At 35.8% G+C, this 19,375-nt stretch overlaps 1 long non-coding RNA gene across 18 annotated transcripts in view; it reads left to right on the forward strand.

The window, feature by feature from the left end:
* LOC309866446 overlaps nucleotides 1-19,375 on the forward strand; it is a 297,614-nt gene that overhangs the window by 225,745 nt on the left and 52,494 nt on the right. For 11 of the 18 annotated variants that reach the window (XR_014312667.1, XR_014312668.1, XR_014312669.1 and 8 more), the window contains 3 exons: nucleotides 2,108-2,283; nucleotides 3,724-3,758; nucleotides 4,349-5,537. This is a non-coding gene — a long non-coding RNA (uncharacterized lncRNA). Of the gene's footprint in view, nucleotides 1-2,107; nucleotides 2,284-3,723; nucleotides 3,759-4,348; nucleotides 5,538-11,622; nucleotides 11,725-19,375 lie in introns of those variants that run through there. The other 7 variants (XR_014312663.1, XR_014312664.1, XR_014312665.1 and 4 more) reach the window with 3 other exon arrangements.

A 19,375-nucleotide genomic window follows, 5' to 3' on the forward strand; every position in this document is an offset into this window, starting at 1 on the left:
CTGCAATCCAGGCAAGGTGCACCCTGGAATGCTTCTGAGAAATTGGAAGTCACCACTCTCCACTGGCATCTTCTGCCCCCATCGAGATCCAGAAGTGTATAATCTTACATTTCAGGCTGATTTCATGGGTGTTCAGAGTGTTCTGGTAGATAATTAGTTCACTATACAGGATGGGTTTAAACAGGGTCTCCAGCTTCTCTGCCATCCTGCCCCTCCTCCAGGACAAAAGTTTCTGATAAATAAAATTATAGGGGCGCCTGGGTGGCTCAGTGGGTTAAGGTCTCTGCCTTCGGCTCAAGTCATGATCCCAGGGTTCTGGGATCAAGCCCCGCATCAGGCTCTCCACTCAGTGGGGAGCCTGCTTCCCCCTCTATCTGCCTACTTGTGATCTCTGTCTGTCATATAAATAAATACAATCTTTAAAAACAAAAATATTATAGCATATCTTGTGTATTTTATTACCTTAAAAGCTATTATCCTACAATATTTTGAAAAAATGATATATAGTTTAGAAAATAATGTTGGTTCATCTTTTTTTTTTTAAATGGAGGTCAAAACTTTCCAGTGTTTCATGATTGTTGGACTAATTAAAAAGGAATATAAACAATAAATGTGGCTGTATTTTGTAGATTAATGACACAATAAATTATTTAGAAAACTAACAAATAATTGCAGCAGAAAAACACTGATGAAGACTTTATTTTCTCCCCAAAGAGAATTAACAAACAACATATTGAATGGCTAATCATGGATCCGATAGGTATGCCTTCTGATATCAACTGCATTTTAATTTCCCATTGTGTCCTGCTGGGTGGTTTAGTTAGAAGTACATGGGCTCTGGTGTTTCATTTCAGCTTCTGGTGAAGCTGAAATCCCAACTTCACCACTTGTCACCTTTATAAACAGTCCAGGAACAGGACCATTTCATGTCTCAGTAAAACAGGGATGATGATAGTAGTAACTTACTCTGGCTTGTTATGGGTATGCATGAGATAATCTATTTAAACACTATGCATAGAAGCGTCTGGGTGGCTCACTGGGTTAAAGCCTCTGCTTTCGGCTTAGGTCATGATCCCAGGGTCCTGGGATCAAGCCCCACATTGGGCTCTCTGCTCAGCAGGGAGCCTGCTTCCTCCTCTCTCTGCCTGCCTCTATGCCTACTTGTGATCTCTCTCTGTCAAATAAATAAATAATAATAATAAAAAACCACTATGCATAAGCGCCTAATGTCAACAATTATTGTGAAGATTAAATGAACAAGTGTGTTGTGGCATACAATTTCACCTGTATTTAGGTTTTAAGAATTTCATATAACTGGGGTGCCTGGGTGGCTCAGTGGGTTAAAGCCTCTGCCTTCAGCTCAGGTCATGGTCCCAGGGTCCTGGAATCGAGCCCTGCAGGGAACTCTTCCTTCAGTGGGGAGCCTGCTTCCTCCTCTTCTCTCTCTCTCTGCCTCTCTGCCTACTTGTGATCTCTGTCTGTCAAATATGTAAATAAAATAAAATAAAATAAAAAGAATTTAATATACCTTACAAATTCTTAGAAATCAAGCTAAGACAAAATGCTCTAAACAACAGTCACATAAAGAAAGGATCAATTTGTGATCTAAAGTCCCAGTAAGAACATTCAGCAGAATTGCAGAGAGACTCAGAGGAATCTCTAGTTTACATAAATTCCAAAGAGTTGAATTGTTTGAAATAAATAAAAAAAAAAAAAATGTGAGGAATAAACATAAAATGTTTAATCTATTCCTTCTTAAGGAAAATAGAATCTTAGCTTAAGGAATCAGAATCTCAGTACATTTTTGTCCACAGCAAGGAAGGAACCATACCTCATTATTTTAACACTTCTGTTTTCACAAGGTGATAACTTTTTTTTTTTTTTTTTTTTTTTTTTTTTGGCTGCAAGCAAATGGGTTTTAAACTAGTTTCAGAATTAGGTAGTTATAGACAAATTTAACAATATATGGCTCATTTTTAAATGATGCATTGCATTATGTAGATGCATTTGTAAAATGCATGGCTGGTCTCCTTAGCTTTTAAAAAATATTGATAGAGAAAAAATCATTTTCTGCATATTGGTTTAATGTATGTATATTTTATTATAGCAAATGAAAATGACTGAAAACTGGAAAGTGAGGCATAGTAAAAAAAAATCTGCAGAATCGCATGAAGGAAATCATATAGGATGGAAATGAAATGTAATTATATTTCCCTTTGCTCTTGTATGGAAAAAAATAGAGAGGAGAATATAAGGAAGATTGGAATCAATGTGCTGAGGACTGTAAGTATTAATGGGAGGCAAATGTGTTTCACTGTGGAAGTGGAGAAAATCTAAATATAACCAAGAAATTTGTAGAAAGGGTGAAATACAACTAAGAAATTTGTAGGAAATAGTTTTGTGGAAAGTAGCAATGATGATTTCAGGAGTGAAAAGCATTTTGATGATTTTTATTCAAGGAATATGTGCCCTTGTTTTAAATTTTTTTTCATGTTAAAGTGAGTCACACATAAAATCTGAAAGACATATGAAGCAGAATACTTCCAAATAAAGAAATGTTAGTCTGCTTTAATTCTGATAACAGTGCCTCTGCTGATATAAAATTATATGTGTATCTTAAATTCTCAGACACATATAATTTGGGAAAAACAACAAACAAACAAGCAAATACCAAGTTAGGTAAGGTGAGCAGGATGACCCCACTTCAAACAAGAAATATAAAAAATGTTTTGCAACCAGAAAGGTTCAGAATTAAACAAAGACAGATGTGGTATAATTGAGGTAAATTCTTAATCATTCTATGGGAGAAGATGGATTTGGTGTTATTAAAGCAACAACAGTGGCAACAACAGTGTAAGAGCCACATTTCAAAGGTGCATTAGTAATTCGAACTCCCTGGACACAGAAACGGAAGAACAATGCTTAGGACGTGAGAAGTAATTCTCCTGGCATAATCAAGTGCTGTGTGTAAGGCTGGACTCACTAAGTTAAAAAGACCTTGGAAAACTTGAAGAAGGTTTAAGGACAAGCAATAAACATGATTAATAGCTTGGAAAATAGAATCTCAGAGGAAAGGTTAAGGGAACTAATATTATTTAAGTTGGAAAATAGGCTGGGGAAACAAGTTGGTTTTCAATTACATGAAGGATTATTACATAGAAGGTGCTGATCGGTACTCTGATGCCACTGAGGGCAGAACAAGAATAAGTGAGCTTGAAATGTTGTATAAAGTGTTTAGGTTGGCTAAAAGAAAGAACTTCCATCAGGACTGCAAGCCATTAAAACGGAAAGTACTAAATTTCTTTTGTACAGACCTTTCAAAATGCACTTGAAACTCATTTATCTAGGAAAGTTTACATGAGGCCCAGCCTAACAAGTGGAAAGAGAAACACTTGAAGTTTTTACAAGGACTATCTTTCCTAAGTTTCCCTCCACTTTCTAAAGTCTGAATGTTTGTCTGATGAATTTGTGATAGTGCACAGCAAGGAGAAAAGTGCTCACAGATCAAAATCTTTGAAATACAGCTTAAATGTGCACATGCCCTTGTTTAATATAGCAACCTTAAGAAGCACTGTAGCTCTAACACTCTTTGCTGTAGTTGTTCAAGCAATTTTAGCTTGTTATACTATTTCAAGTGCGTGAGATTACTAGCAGCTAATTGCATTTTTGTTTCTTGGTTTCTCATCTCCTTCTTTACAATATATTTTTTGTTTGTTCTTTTAGAAATGAATCAAACCAATTGAATATTCTTTCATAAGGTAATAAAAATAATATATTTTCTTCCAAAAGATTTTATTTACTTAGAAAAATAGGCTATTCTCTGGACACCTGCACACTTAATTCTCTTAGAGCTAAATTATACAAGAATTCCATACCACTGATTTCTGGGGCTTGTGCTAACAAAGATAAATGAAACCAGGGATTTCAATAAAATTTTGCAAACAATTCTGTTAGAGCTTGTCAAATACACACAAGATATGAGTTCTAACTCCTTTTATTTATGTGTCAATGTTATGAAAATCACTAAATGAAAGTATGGACTGTTGCATATAGTCATACACAAAGGGATTAAAATGAATACTCGAGCTGGAAGCTTTTAACTATTTCTTTGGTGATGATATTTATTTTTCCCCTGTAAAAATATTTTATTTTCTTTAAAATGAATCATAAATAAATGAACATTTCTACCAAATACAAATAAGCAGTATATGTTATATTATGAAATAGACTTATTTTAAAGAACATCTATTGCTTTCTGTTTGGGAAGTGCTTTGTAGTCATTAATAATTAATTCTTTACAATGTCAGTAAGAATGGAAGTGAGTAACAGTTATTATTTTCTCTTCTAGGATGAAGAAGGGAATCACAAAGAGATGAATTACCAAATTTACATAACAAGTTATTGAAAAGATAGAAATGTAACTTTGAGAAATTGACTCAAGGTTTTTGTGTTTTGATTTACAAAAAGCTGACAAAGCAGCGGAAACAGTTTAAAACCTGTACCAGAAAGCAAACCAAAAATGCATCTTCTACCACATCTGATACCTCATTCATGCTAAAAGTTTTCTCATTTAGGGGAGAATACATATTTCCATAATATTATATTGTATACTGTGCAAAGCAAGGCCAAGCAACAGTTTCCTTCCCTTGGTAACTAAAGTGACATATATTATGGATAGAAAGATAACCTTGAATGAGTAGATATGTGTACCAAACCCATGAGAAAAGATGGTCGTGCTTATTATAATATGGTATTTATCATATTTGTACAACCCATCTGAAAGTAAATGACTTTTCTATTACGTCAGCTCCAATTTACTTTCTTGGACTTTGGCATTTCCCCTTAAATTTAATCAGATTCCCACTCTGAAGTTTAGAATTTTCTATAATCGTAATTCCTATGCCCAGCACAGAAGATAACCAGTTTCTGTTCATCGTCTACTCAAAAATAATGCTCACTTAAAATCAGATTGGGTTGGTCAGTAACAATTGTTTGGTACCCATATCCCTCCTGCAATGTCTCTATTAAGTCTACCTTCAACTCCCACACCCTTTTATTATTCTGTTAGTGTGCTTAGTACTCCAGCATTCTCCTCATATTAGGGCCATACCAAAGACTTGGATTTCCACAACCTAGAGAATAACCATCACAATATTTTCCATATCTGTAATCTGCAACTTATATTACCACCACCCACTTAAAAGTACTCCTCCATATCTGAAATGACTTTTCACCTAGATCTGTGATGATGGTATTCTTTCAACCTCAAACAAAGTATTATCCACATTCACATAACCTAAAAAGAAGGATTCATAAATAATACAGTTATATTCGCCATTTAGAACAAAAAACAGAAGTCTACCATTTTGTCATGTATAATATAGTTTCAATAATTGTAATTTTTTTTTACAATGAAAACCTATTTTTTGCTTCCTTGTCATAGAGTACAGATGTTATAATTCTATGTGAAGTATTTGAATAGTCAAAACAACAGTTCTTTTAATGTCAATGGGAATTAAAGCTCCTAAGTTACTCAAGACAGGTATTTCTTTGCTTTTTGTTACCATGACACCATGAAGAGTCTATGATTACTGAGAGGAGATAAATAACACTTTACTGGAAAGCTCCTGAACAAGCTTTACTAGGAATACTTTTCAGACACTATACATTGGGCTTCCTGGCAATATACTTTGAGGTTATACCTATAGCTAATTACTAAATATCCCCAAAACCTAGGGAATCAATGTCTTCTTGTATTTCACATTTCTCATTTGTGATAGGCTGTAGATTGCTAACTTCCCAAGAATGGATTGCAGAACCTAAGAAGTATGTATAACATATTATCACCATGAGATCATTACTTAACAAAAATTGGGACTTCCTGGTTTTTACTTCAAAGCATTACATGATAGAATGCTCAAATTCCTTAAATTCCTTAAATTCAAAGGAATTTATTCTCATCACCAAATGACAGGGCTGAGAAGAAAACAATCACCTCTCTTTTTTTGTTTGTTTTTTGTTTTTTAAAGATTTTATTTATTTATTTGACAGAAAAAGATCACGAGCAGGCAGAGAGGCAGGCGGGGGGTTGGGGGGAAGCAGGCTCCCCACCGAGCAGACTTTGGGATCATGACCTGAGCCGAAGGCAGACCTTTAACCCATTGAGCCACCCAGATGCCCCAATCATCATCTCTCTTAATGTTACAATTCTAGGTTCCTAAAAGTTCTTTTCATTGTGAAATAATACAAAAGATATAGTGAATGGACAGACCTACTCTAAATAGCAAATCATTTTAACTATTATTGAACATAATCATTAGAAGCATATATCTAAATTTTGAATTATACGTAAAAAGCCAGTAAATAAAGTACTTTCTACCACTTCTTATCCATTGCATGATAAGTATCCTTTTTTTTTTTTTTAAGATTTTATTTATTTACTTGACAGACAGAGATCATAAATAGGCAGAGAGGCAGGTGGGGGAGGGGGAGGGGAAGCAGGCTCCCCACCAAGCAAAGAGCCCTATGCAGTGCTTGATCTCAGAACCCTGGGATCACCACCTGAGCCAAGGGCAAAGGCTTTAACCCACTGAGTCACCCAGCACCCTGATAAGTATCCTTACATGAGGGACAACTGGGAAAGGCCAGATGCCATTGGGAAACACTGTACAACTGTCCTTTAGTCACAAGTCTTCAGAAGAGAAGAAATCTGTGCTCAAAGGCATGAAATTCATAGGAATTTGAAATGCAAGAAAGTTGTCATGCTTTGTGTATGTGTGTGTGTGTGTGTGTGTGTGTGTGTGTGTGTGTTTACCTATAAAATGGTTGTATCTGCACACAAATTTCCTAACCCTACTAGGAAAGGGCTCAGGAAATACTGAGAAGGACAGGCTGTGATTTTTATAAAAAGCCTACCAAACTCATTGCAGACTGTCAGAAAAAGATTTTGGGAAATACAAATCCTCTTCTTACAGAACCACCTAATTTCATTGCTTTTATCTGGTTTGTGTCACTGACAAGGCTTTCCTCTTCATTACTGAGCTGGGCTTGGGCATAATGTCATGTTCTCATTTTTTCCCATCTTTCCCCATCTGGCTTAGCAAGCTAGTCAATACAACAAAGTGCATATTCTTATGATTCTCTCATTCCTCGTCAAGTTCTGCCTTTGAGGAATTTGCCAGAAATTCAATCCTCAATACACTGACATCAACCTATTTCACTATTAAGTACCATATCTTTATAGAACATGATAAAGGATATTAAAAGCTAACATACCTGGGATGTAAATAGCACAAAAACTTTCATGTGAATATTTCTTACATTTAAGTCAGTGGTGCTGATAGCCTTCAAACTTTTGACTTTTGAATACTTTATGAATTTACATGCTTTGCTAATAAAATGCTTGTATTAAATGAAGGGTATTTAGGAGGAAGACTATTAAACAACTAGCACATGAAAAGAGGTTTAAATATTGTCATCTCTTATCAATTATATGATTTATTTATTTATCCTAAGATACACCTCTAACTTCTTTCTTTTCAGTTTATGTAAGTAGATCTAGATTTAAGTCATGGAAGATAGAAATTGTATGCTTTTATTTTTATGTCCCCTCTGCCTGTCATATTATCCTAACAGTGTCTGAAGGTTTGCTTTGCCTGCATTATCTCATGAAATGTTTATAACAACACTAGGAAGATATTGTTTTCTGCATTTTAAAGATTAAGAAAATGGCTTACAGACCTAGGAATTGCTCAAGGTTACAAATTTCATAAGCAGCAGAACAGAGAGAAATATAGGGAGTCTGATTTGAAAAAAAACCCACTCATACCAACTATGTGTTACTAAAGTAGTAGGTACTGAATTACCTTACATATAGTAAAATTATATGTAAGTATATAAACACATACATAGACTCATACACATACATGTAAATATATCCTGAAAGTGACCAATAAGTAGTTCTATTTGCTACCCACTGAATGGTATATCACCTTTTGGAAAATCTTATAAAATACAATCCCACCTCAATAACACAGAAAAATATTTGAGCTCTCTTGAGGTTGAGATTGCACAGAATTGACTTACGGTTATACATGCAGAATAGAGCAGAATCCAATGCACAATAGCTTTTTAACAGAGGACACCTTCTGACTAGGACTACCACAGTGTTTGGGGAAACAATAGAAACTTACCTTGTTTTTGAGTATAATCAATCACCAGGACATGGCAAGAATTTTTCCAAGTTATGAACTATAATCCATAATTTTCTAAGCTGCACTTTCCAAATGTTGATCAGAGTTTTTATAAAAGCAGTATCATCAGAGATGAAAAATGCAAATATATATATTGTTTCGACTTACTCCAGTCTTCTTTAAGAAGTACCTTTCAGGGTGCAATCATGCAGAATGCAGAATCATCAAGTACCTGGACTGACCTGGATTCACATAAATTTGGGAATCATCTCCCTATGATGGAAAAAGGGGTGACAAAGAGATAAAGCAAAGGAATCACTTTGCAAAGTTCTCCTAGAAAACAATGAAAATGCATGAGCTAGTCAGGTCTACACTGTACTGCATTTTTTCTTCATATTATATCACCATGTAATTATGGTGAGAAAGATTAATAGATTTAAAATAGAAAGAATAATAAAATGAATTGAAATCTTCTTTACAGGGATAAATAATAAAAGAAAATAAATTATGATATTTATGCAATGTCACATTTAGAAAAGAGTAAGTTACAAGAGGATTAAAATCCATAGAGAAACATAATGAATGGTTATGCAGTTGTGAAAATAAAGCATTGAGGAAACGGCTTGTTGAGAACTATTAATTAAATATTTGAGATGGTGAGATACCTACATGACTCACTACCTCATTTTCCATAGGTTAAAAAAATCTGGTGTTGAGAGACTAAAAAGATGATAATAAAACTTCTGATGTGGAGTACACAGTAGCTAAAGGAAAAGGAAAAAACTGGATCAAATATTACTTTGCTGATGATGGAAGAGAGGGTATACTTCATTTGTAAAAATCAGAAGCTTTCTTAACAACACATGATTATTGTGGGACACCTGGGTGGCTCAGTTGGTTGAGCAGCTGCCTTCGCCTCAGGTCATGATACCAGGGTTCTGGGATCGAGTCCTGCATCGGGCTCCTTGCTCGGCAGGGAGCCTGCTTCTCCCTCTGCCTCTGCCTGCCACTCTGTTTGCCTGTGCTCACTCTTGCTCCTCTCTCTCTCTGACAAATAAATAAATAAAATATTTAAAACAACACATGATTATTCTGTCTGTAACAGAAAAAAAAGAGAAAGCAACTATAATTTGAGAAATATATAATTTACTAAAGTTTGGCGTGGACTACTGTACTAAAATTAGGCGATTTTTTGTGTACTTTTTTAGGTAAATATTATATTTGATAAAATAGTGCAATAATGTTTAAGTGAATGATAGATTTGAATAAGTTTATAATAATATTTAATATATAAATATGATTTATGAGTAATTTATGTCAATAAATAACTAGAATAAAGGTGTAGGGAAGTAATTTATATGCAATCTCTTCCTTTTAGTACACAGTTAAAATAATAGAAACAAGTGCAAATTCAGTATTACACAGAAGTACTGATGATGGAAGGGGATACAATATGAAGTAGAAAAAGAAGTTAAAATCTTTACTGAGTAGCTTAATATTTGAGACTTTAATAAAGAGTAGGAGTTTCATGGACCTGCAAAAAAGGGAGGCTTTTTAAGACAGAGGAAATAGCTGAAAGAGTTCAGGAAGATATGAAATACACATAATTTAAAAAAAATAAAAGTAAGTTGCATTATGTGTTCAAGTTAATTTTCACCACGTGGAAATTCATGATCAGTCAACATATGTGGGACATATAAAAAACACAACTTTAGTTGAAAAGCCAAAGGCAGTATTACCTAAGCACAGACTTTTTAGACTGAAGTTATCTAAGAAACTCTAGATTGGTCAAATTACCAGTCAAATGGATACCAGTAAAGTCACAAGTATTGAACAGAGTTAATTGATCAAAAAGGTAAGCTCTTGCCAAAGGTATGTGTCAGTACTATAGCTCGTTCTTTTGCGTGGCACCTGGGAGGCAGTAGGCTCCTTTAGGATGAAGCTGAGCATTTCTTTTCCAGCTAATGGCTGTGAGAAACTCTTTGAAATGGATAGTGAATGCAAACTTTGTACCTTTTATGAGAAACGGATGGCCACAAAAGTTGCTACTGGTGCTCTGGGTGAAGAATGGAAGGGTTACATGGTCCAAATCAATGGTGGCAATAACAAGTCTTCCCCATGAAGCTGGTTGTCTTGACCCATGACTGTGTCTACCTGCTGCTGAGTAAGGGGCATTCCTTACCAAGGAGGACTGGAGAAAAAAGTGCAAATGTGTTTGAGGTTGTATTGTGGATGCCAATCTCAGTGTTCTCAACTTGGTCATTGTGAAAAAGGAGAGAAGGATATTCCTGAACTCACTGATACTACTGTGCCTCAATACCTGGGCCCCCAAAGAGCTAGCAGAATCTGCAAACTTTTCAATTCCTCTAAAGCAGATGATGTCTCCCAAGTACTTTGTGAGAAAGCCCCTAAACAAAGAAGATAAGAAACTGAGAACCAAAGCACAGAAAATTCAGCATCCCATTACTTCCCCCTGTCCTCCAACACAAACACTGGTGTGTTACTCTGAGGAAACAATGTACCAAGAAAAATAAGGAAGACGTTGCAGAACATGTTAAACTTTTGGCCAAGAGAATGAAGACCAAAGAAAACTCCAGGAACAGATTGCCAAGAGATGGAGGCTGTCCTCTCTGGGAGCTTCTGTCTCTAATCTGAGTTCAAATAAGATTAGAAACCAAAAAAAGAAAACAAAGGCTGCAGCTTCATGAAGATAGATAGGTAGATAGACAGATGATGGATAGATAGATAGTAACACTTGCATCTATAATGTATGTAGAGTAAGTATTTGAAGCAATACTGAATGGTGGAAGGATGAGCTTATTTTCTCTAAAACATGCTACCTAGATTTGTCTCTGGATCTCTCTCTCTCTCCCTCTTTTTTTTTTTTTTTTTTAAGATTTTATTTATTTGTCAGAGACAGAGGGAGGGAGAGCGAGCGAGCACAGGCAGACAGAGTGGCAGGCAGAGGCAGAGGGAGAAGCAGGCTCCCTGCTGAGCAAAGAGCCCGATGTGGGACTCGATCCCAGGACCCTGGGATCATGACCTGAGCCAAAGGCAGCTGCTTCCAACTGAGCCACCCAGGCGTCCCTGACTCTGGATCTCTTAATGTGAAAAAGTGGCAAGAAAATGGAAGGGTATTAGGGATAGGGACAGGGAACAGGATTGCATTTAAAAGCTAATATTAGCAGCTTTGAACATATTTCTGCAGATCTAAAGTTACAAAGTCATTCAAAAAGAAGAAATATTTTTACCCCATCTGCCAGCATCTGGCTGCTATTATTATATGTAATAATTTATTTGCAGAAAATTATAGAAACAAAGAATATAGGCTTTGGAATCAGAGTCCTGATCAGAGTCCATGATCTCTCACTTAATATTTGAGAAGTTAACTGACTTCTTTGGTCCTCTGATCTCTCTTCTATTCTTGCAGATAATAATGCCTGACTCACAACATACCTGGAAGATAATGTGAGGCCATCCATGTAAACAGCTTAGCATATTAGCAAACATGCTGTATACTTCCTATGAAAAGGTAAGTATGGTGTTTGGAGCGGGAGACCTTCCATCCTCCAGGTATCCCTGCCAAGGGAATTCAGGAAAAGAAATCTCCTGAATTTTTTTTTTTCCTCATCCCTCATCCTATTTGGTGAGGGTGAATAAAGAAACTCAGCTTCTTTGTTTCTGCCTTTTCTAGATTCTCTCTCTTTTGAATCGGTCTGCTTATAGAAAAACTGCATTTTGGGCCTGATCACCCCATGTGGGACGATTAGTAATGACTCCTGTATTTTATTTCTCATTTGCTTCCTGAACTTCATGGAGAAGACAATAATGTCAAGCCTCCTTAAAACCCAACATGTGATAGCTATTATTTTATTAACAAGCAAGCATTATGCATTACATTGTATGAGGTAGAATTTAGAAATGCTTTCTATAATTGTCTTTTAGGCAGTCAGCTTAAATTACAAATTTTAATTTAAAGTGGCATTTAATAATTATGAGTTTAAAAAGTTTAAAGTGGTTCCAGGAGATTGCTAAGTCTGTACTACATGGGAAGAAAAGTGTATCATCAGAAATGTCATCATGGAAACAATATTATTTGAATAGTGAAACTTAGAGATTTATAACATTAACAGATATCATGGGGTGATAATGACAAGAATATTAGTTATTTATACGACATTGTGTGACAGAGATGGTTAACTCAATTAGATCCTGGTGGTATTAAAGTCAAGGTCACATATTTAATTTCCATATGGGCCAGTATACTTCTGACTGGGAAAACTTTTCTCTCTACTCACGGACGGCACCCTTAACCCCAATCTGTTATTTCTCAATTATGTGCCATTAATTGATGCAATATCCTACTGATAGTGGGTCATCTGTGCCATCTGCATAAATGAAGGACAGCATGTCTATGAGGCAGCCGACAGAGAACAACTTGAAGCCAGTAGTATCAGAAATTTCACTAATAACCTGTAGTTTTCTCCAGGAAACAAAAAATAGCTCCAAATTTTTCAGGGGAGAACTAACTGCAAACATTATTCAACAGTAGGTTGGAATCAACTCCCAGTCACTTTCTGTTTTAAAAGTGAGGCAAATACCATAAGAGACTCCTAACTATAAGAAACAAGCTGAGGGTTCCTGAAGTGAGGAGAGTTGGGGAGGGGACAGAATAATTCGAAGATGGACATTAAGGAGGCAGTTGATGTAATGAGCACTGATGCTATATGCAACTGACTAATATGCACTAAATTCTACCTCTGAAAACTAATAATACACTATACATCAACTAAATTGAATTTGAACAAAAACATTTTTAAAAAGTAAGGCAAGTAGAAGCTCAGTAGCCTTGTATGCTTTTTAAAAAAACTGATACTTAGCATGTATTTATCTGATATGATATTCTCCCATGTAGCGTATTTCCTAATAAAAAGGAGACCTTTTTATTTTGCCATTGCTGCTTATTTCCTAACCCAGTGCTCCCTTGTAGTAGTTCTAAATCCTATCGGAAATTTATAGTATATTCTGGTGTCATTCATTTATCATTAATTATGATATATGACTGACAGATACACTGTGACATACCAGGGAGTAGTCAGATTATTTCTCATTCTCAGTTGCCAGTGAGAGAGCTAAGATCTATATTCTGCCAAAGAATTGATCCAACATAATATCACAATGCGAAGTCTACAAACTAAGACGTACTCAAAGTTAAAATAGAGGTAGACAAAAACGTCTAAGCCCTACCTTTAATTATTTATTTATCCATTATTTAATTCTTTTATGTCTTCCTCCTTACTCAGAAATTTGCCAAATAAGCTACTTATAAAAAAAACCTTTAAAGAAGAGATTGATGGAAATCACTTAAACTCATTAATTTATACTAAAAATGTTTCATCTATGAGAATAAGGATTCAAGGTGCCATCAATCTAGGAGAAAGAAACATCTGTCTCCTATTATATTTCAAGTAGCAGTCACCAGATGGAACAGAGTTTAATGTATATGTGTATAGTGAGACATCAGGGCACTCTAGATAAATATTTCTTCAAAACATCTATGTTAGAGACATTGTACTAATAACAGAAGATTTAACAGAAAAAAATTTTTAAAGTCCTTATGTTCAAGGATTTGGCATCCTAATGGAATAGGGAATAAAAGGTTTAAAAAAAAGAGGGAGAGGGATTATTATTGAGATGAGAATTAATCTCCCTGAGAATCACATGGAGTTGGACTTAAATGTTATGAAACTGCCCTGAGCAGGTCCCTTGAAGCAGGTTACTTCATTATGAGGCTCAACATCTGCATCATTTGTGGAGCCTTTCCCAAGTACAAAATAGAGAAATCTCTCACTGATTTTATATGTTTTCTGGAGTTTGTCTCCACTGCTAGACTCATAGAATCTATGCTTGCATTTTTGTTTTATCCCTCTGCTTGCCTGAAATGGCAATGTCCAAGCTGACTGTAGACCCCACATGCTAAAAACAGCACAGCTTCTGCCAGACTGGCTCTCTAAATGAATATGTGGAATCAACCCAATTCACATCTTTTTTTTTTTTAAGATTTTATTTATTTATTTGACAGAGAGAGATCACAAGTAGGCAGAGAGGTAGGCAGAGAGAGAGGAGGAAGCAGGCTTCTGGCCGAGCAGAAAGCCCGATGCGGGGCTCGATCCCAGGACCTGGGACCATGACCTGAGCCGAAGGCAGAGGTTTTAAACCACTGAGCCACCCAGGTGGCCCCCGATTCACATCTTTAAATCAACTTGAACTCTTAGGAGAGCTAAACTAGTATATGTTGAAATAGTTATAAAATTTTTGGATCTTTATGTTACTGTAGCCTAGGCTTTCACAATTAATATACTCCATATCCATCCTGAACATGCCCTTTAAATAACTTTTACTTTACCACTGCCACTCTTAGAGTATATTAATCTGTGTTCCCAGCTAAACAAACCCAATAAGTTATAGAGATTAGCTAGATAGATACAGAGATAGATAGAGTTTATTATAAGGAATTGGCTCATGAAGTTTTGAGACATCCCAAGATCTGCAAGTTAGAGACCCAGTAAAGCCAATATAGTCTTAGTCCAAGTCCAGAGGGAGGAGGAGACATAATGCCTCAGCTCAAAGAAAGGCAAAGAAAGTAAATTTTCCCTTCTTCTGCCTTTTTGTTCTATTCAGGTCTTCAGTGATTAGATGAAGCCCCCTCCCCTCCATAAACCCCCAACAACACACACACACACACACACACACACACACGGGAAAGGGCAATCTGCTTTACTCATTTTACAGAAGCAAATGTGAATCTCACTTAGAAACACTATCCCAGACACATCCAGAACACTGTTTAATCAAATATCTAGGCATCCCATGGCTCCTTCAAACTGACACATAAAATTAAACATCACAGAGAATATTCTTTAAAACTGAACATGATACTACAATGGAACCTGATCAGTGAACACTAGAGCAACATTATTACCTCCTTTATGCTAAATATTATATTTCTACTAATATAACCTAAATTCAAATTATAATTTTTAGAAGCCAATTTACCACTACATTATGTTTTTTCAGGGTCACACACTTCAGATTAGCATGTTACTCACAATCTTATTCTCATATTTTTAGAAAGATAGAATAATATCAGAACATTCTAGAAAGTGAGATGTTTTTTTCTTGATTTTAATTAAGATAATATTTTAATAAAAATGTGATTTTTGACATCATTTTGTACAAGACAGGCTATATCCCTTTTCCTGCTGCAAAATAGTCATTCAGTTTTGGCTAAAATAGAAAATATGGATGCTTACAATAAAAAAACAATAACAACATCAAAATAAAGCATTGTCTGAGTTTAAAGTGTGCAGCTACAAAATACTGTGACCAATGGGTCATAACCTCTGCTCTAAAGGGTTTCAGGCCTTGCCACTAATTACCTGTCCTCTAAAAAACAAACCAACAAAACAGGTCATATTTTCCTTATAGAACAAATGGAGTATTTAGCTTAATTCAATTGGCCTTTGGTTAAAGCAACAGGCATTAGTTAAAGAAAGAATAGCATCATAAATAGAACAGACCTGAGGTAAGTTCCTTCACTGCTCTTTGAAGTGGAAAATTCTTTTGCGACCTCTTCAGTATGGTATCTGGTCTTCAAGATAACACTATTATTTTTCTACTCCCTTGAAAAAGAATGAACTTAGAATTGTCTACAGTTTCTTAGCCCTTAGAAAATCATAGAAACCAACATGCTAGACTACATTCCATTTCCTTTAATGACAAGATGACTGAGTGGTAAAAATAGTTAGTTCAGAATACTGGTAAACATAAAAGTAGAATTGACAATTCAGGAAACATAACTCATATAGGAGGAAACTGCTCATTGCTTTAGAATGAGGTGACAGTCTAATCAAACAACTCAATCCATGTTGTAGGCTTATAATCCTCTTTGGTTTTTTAGGTGACATGTGAAGACTGTTCAATGTGTTATTATTAAAACAAAACAAAACTTAATTCTCTTTTCTTTCTTTCTCTTTTCAAGATTTATTTATTTGATAGCTGGGTGGGGTGGGGAGGCAGAGGGAGAGAGAAAGAATCTCAAGCAGACACCTGGGGTGCAGAGCCTGAGGTGGGGCTCAATCTCATGACCCCGAGATCATGACTTAAGATGGAATCAAGAGTTGGACGCTTAACTGACTCAGCCACCCAGATGCCCCAAAACTTAATTTACTTTTGAGTATCAGAAGTGACTCTAGAAATTACTTAGTATAAAATACCTAGTTATTTTGCTATTGAATATCATAATTTACTCTTCCATCTTTAAAATTATAAAGCTCCCAGAAGTAGAGATTTTTCCTCATTGTGTTCACTGATGTATCCCAAAAGCCTACAGCAATCAGTGGTATGCAGTAGATGCTTTATAAATATCTACTGAATATATGAAAGACTAGATGATTATTGCTTGGTCAACAAACTCATCATATTCTCTTTTTAATATGCTAAGTACCTTCTGTTTCAGGGGCTCTGTACAAGTTTTTCCATCTTCTTGCACGTCTCTGTCTCTTCCCTTTTTTTTCCAAGTCCAGCTCTTCCTTACTCATTGCATAGGTCTCACGTCCTTTTTTTTTTTTTTTTAAAGATTTTATTTACTTATTTGTCAAAAAGAGAGAGAGCGAAAGCACACAAGCACCAGACATAGAGAGAGAGGCAAGCTCCCTGCTGATCAAGGAGCCTGATGCGGGGCTGGATCCCAGGACCCTGGGATCATGACCTGAGCCGAAGGCAGTGGCTTAACCCACTGAGCCACCCAGGTGTCCCAGGTCTCATATCTAATAGCACTTTCTCATTGGGGCCTTTTCTGAACACTAGAGTGAAAGCAGACGGTTTCTCCTCTGGTCTCACTTTAATACACTACTCTAATTTTATGTTCTTCACAGCATATACCAGTTTAATTACACTGGAATATGTGCATTGAGGATAAAGATTCCACATGTCTTCCTCACCATACTCCATTTCCTGGAAGAGAGGTACAGAGGAAATTAGGTGTTTGAAATATAAAATATACTTGCTGTTTGCTAAAAAATACCACTATGTGCCTGACCCTGTGCTCACCACTGAAAATGGACTAGTGAACAATTTGTTCTAATGGAACAGACAAAAAGAAATGAATAAAAAGGCATTTTTCATCAAATTATTATAACAGTTATGAAAACTAAAAATGGCAATATGATAGAGAATAAAAGAGAATCTATAGATTTTTGAATGGCAAAGACCTCTCAAGTGGTGACACAAAAACCTCAAAGATGAGGTTTCTCAAACGCACCTTGCTTATTATTATTATTATTTTTTTTTTTTTTTTGAGGCCAGAGATGTCAGCAAAGATTAAGTCAGATAGGGACTTAGAATAAGGAGTTTAGATTTCATTCTAAGAACCACAAAAACAACTAAAAATAGGCATTTGTTTTGCCTTAAAAGAGTTTTGGGTCTATAGAAGAGAAAAGATTGAAAGGGGGAAAAGGGGAAAGTGTGGATAGAAACTGTCCCAGAACTCTGGTAGCTGACCCAGAGACATGGAAGTAGAGATGAAGAGAAAGGTTGGATTCCAGATACATTTTTTTTTTTTTAAGATTTTATTTATTTGTCAGAGAGAGAGCGAGCGAGAGTGAGCACAGGCAGACAGAGTGGAAGGCAGAATCAGAGGGAGAAGCAGGCTCCCTGCGGAGCAAAGATCCCGATGTGGGACTCGATCCCAGGACGCTGGGATCATGACCTGAGCCGAAGGCAACTGCTTAATCAACTGAGCCACCCAGGCGTCCCCAGATACATTTTAAAAATAAAATTCACGGGACACCATGATTACCTCGGGGGTAAATACAGATGATTATGTTGCCATATAATTTGGCATCTAAATGGGACACTTTTAAAAAAAAAGATTTTTGTTTATTTACTCGAGAGAGAGCATGAGCAGGGGGAAGGAGCAGCGACAGGGAGAGGCAGACACCCCGCTGAGCAGGGATGGGGCTCCATCCCAGGACGCTGAGATCATGACCTGAGCCAAAGGCAGAAGCTTAACCATCTGAGACACTCAGGTACCCCTAATGGGACATTTTTGAAGTAAAGATGAGGCAGTATGAACAATCGGACCTGGACAAAAGGGACTGTCCAAAGAAAATCAGGAGATATGTTTACCGTCATATTTTTTTTTTTTAAATATTTGGTGAATGACATTTTTCATTAGGCAATTCAAGAAAGAAAATGTAATGAGAAATTGGGCTAAAAGGTATTGTTTGGGCAATTAAGACAGAAAAATTAAGACAGCAAAAACACAGAGCTAGAAACAGCATGACAGGTTTTGGACCATAAAATAGTTCCGATATAATTTAAATTTGACCAGCATGTAAAAGACATGGGTTACTGGGTTACTGTTCATCATAAGCTATTATTAATCATTAATTTGTATGGGCCCAAATTTATTACATTTGCCTAATATATTCTTTGTCAGTTTTCTGGTTGCTGAAATTAACATTTTAATTTCCAATTGCTTGAACTCAATAGTTTTAAAATGAATCATGATTCCTTAATTATAAATACCTAGAAATACTTTAAAGAAAATTGGAGATTCAAAGAATTTAATCCACTGAGTTGCTCTTAAAAGAATGAAGGAAGAGATGGCAAATCTTATTCATACACTAATAACTATTAGAATAGAAAATATTGATGAGTTTTTGATGTAACTTGAATTTAAATGCCTAAGGAGACTCAGAAAATCCCAACATCTATTTACTCCAGATTGGAAGTGAAAGTCTATTTTCATTCAATTTCTTAGCATTATTAGTAGCGAAATATAAAGGCAGGATTACTGATCTCAGTGCGCCATCAGATTCAGAAAAGCCTATATGCCACATAACCGAGTACAGATTACCAGGCAAGTGACTATTATTTTGAGTTTAGTCAAGTTTGATAGGGCTTTTATGACTGGTCCAAGAAATGAATTACTGAGTTCATCTTTACAAAGAATCTGTTCAGTGCAGCCTTAATATGAAAGTCAGTTTGAAAATTCAGACCCATAGCAGGTACAGTAAATGGAATTTTCCCCATAGATTAGGATATGAAATTATTATGAAGAACTGTTTCTGTTCAAAAAATTGTTTTGATGTAGGAGCCCTGATATATCAAGACTTATC

Source organism: Mustela nivalis, assembly GCF_964662115.1.
Source record: "Mustela nivalis genome assembly, chromosome: 6".
NCBI lineage: Eukaryota > Metazoa > Chordata > Mammalia > Carnivora > Mustelidae > Mustela > Mustela nivalis.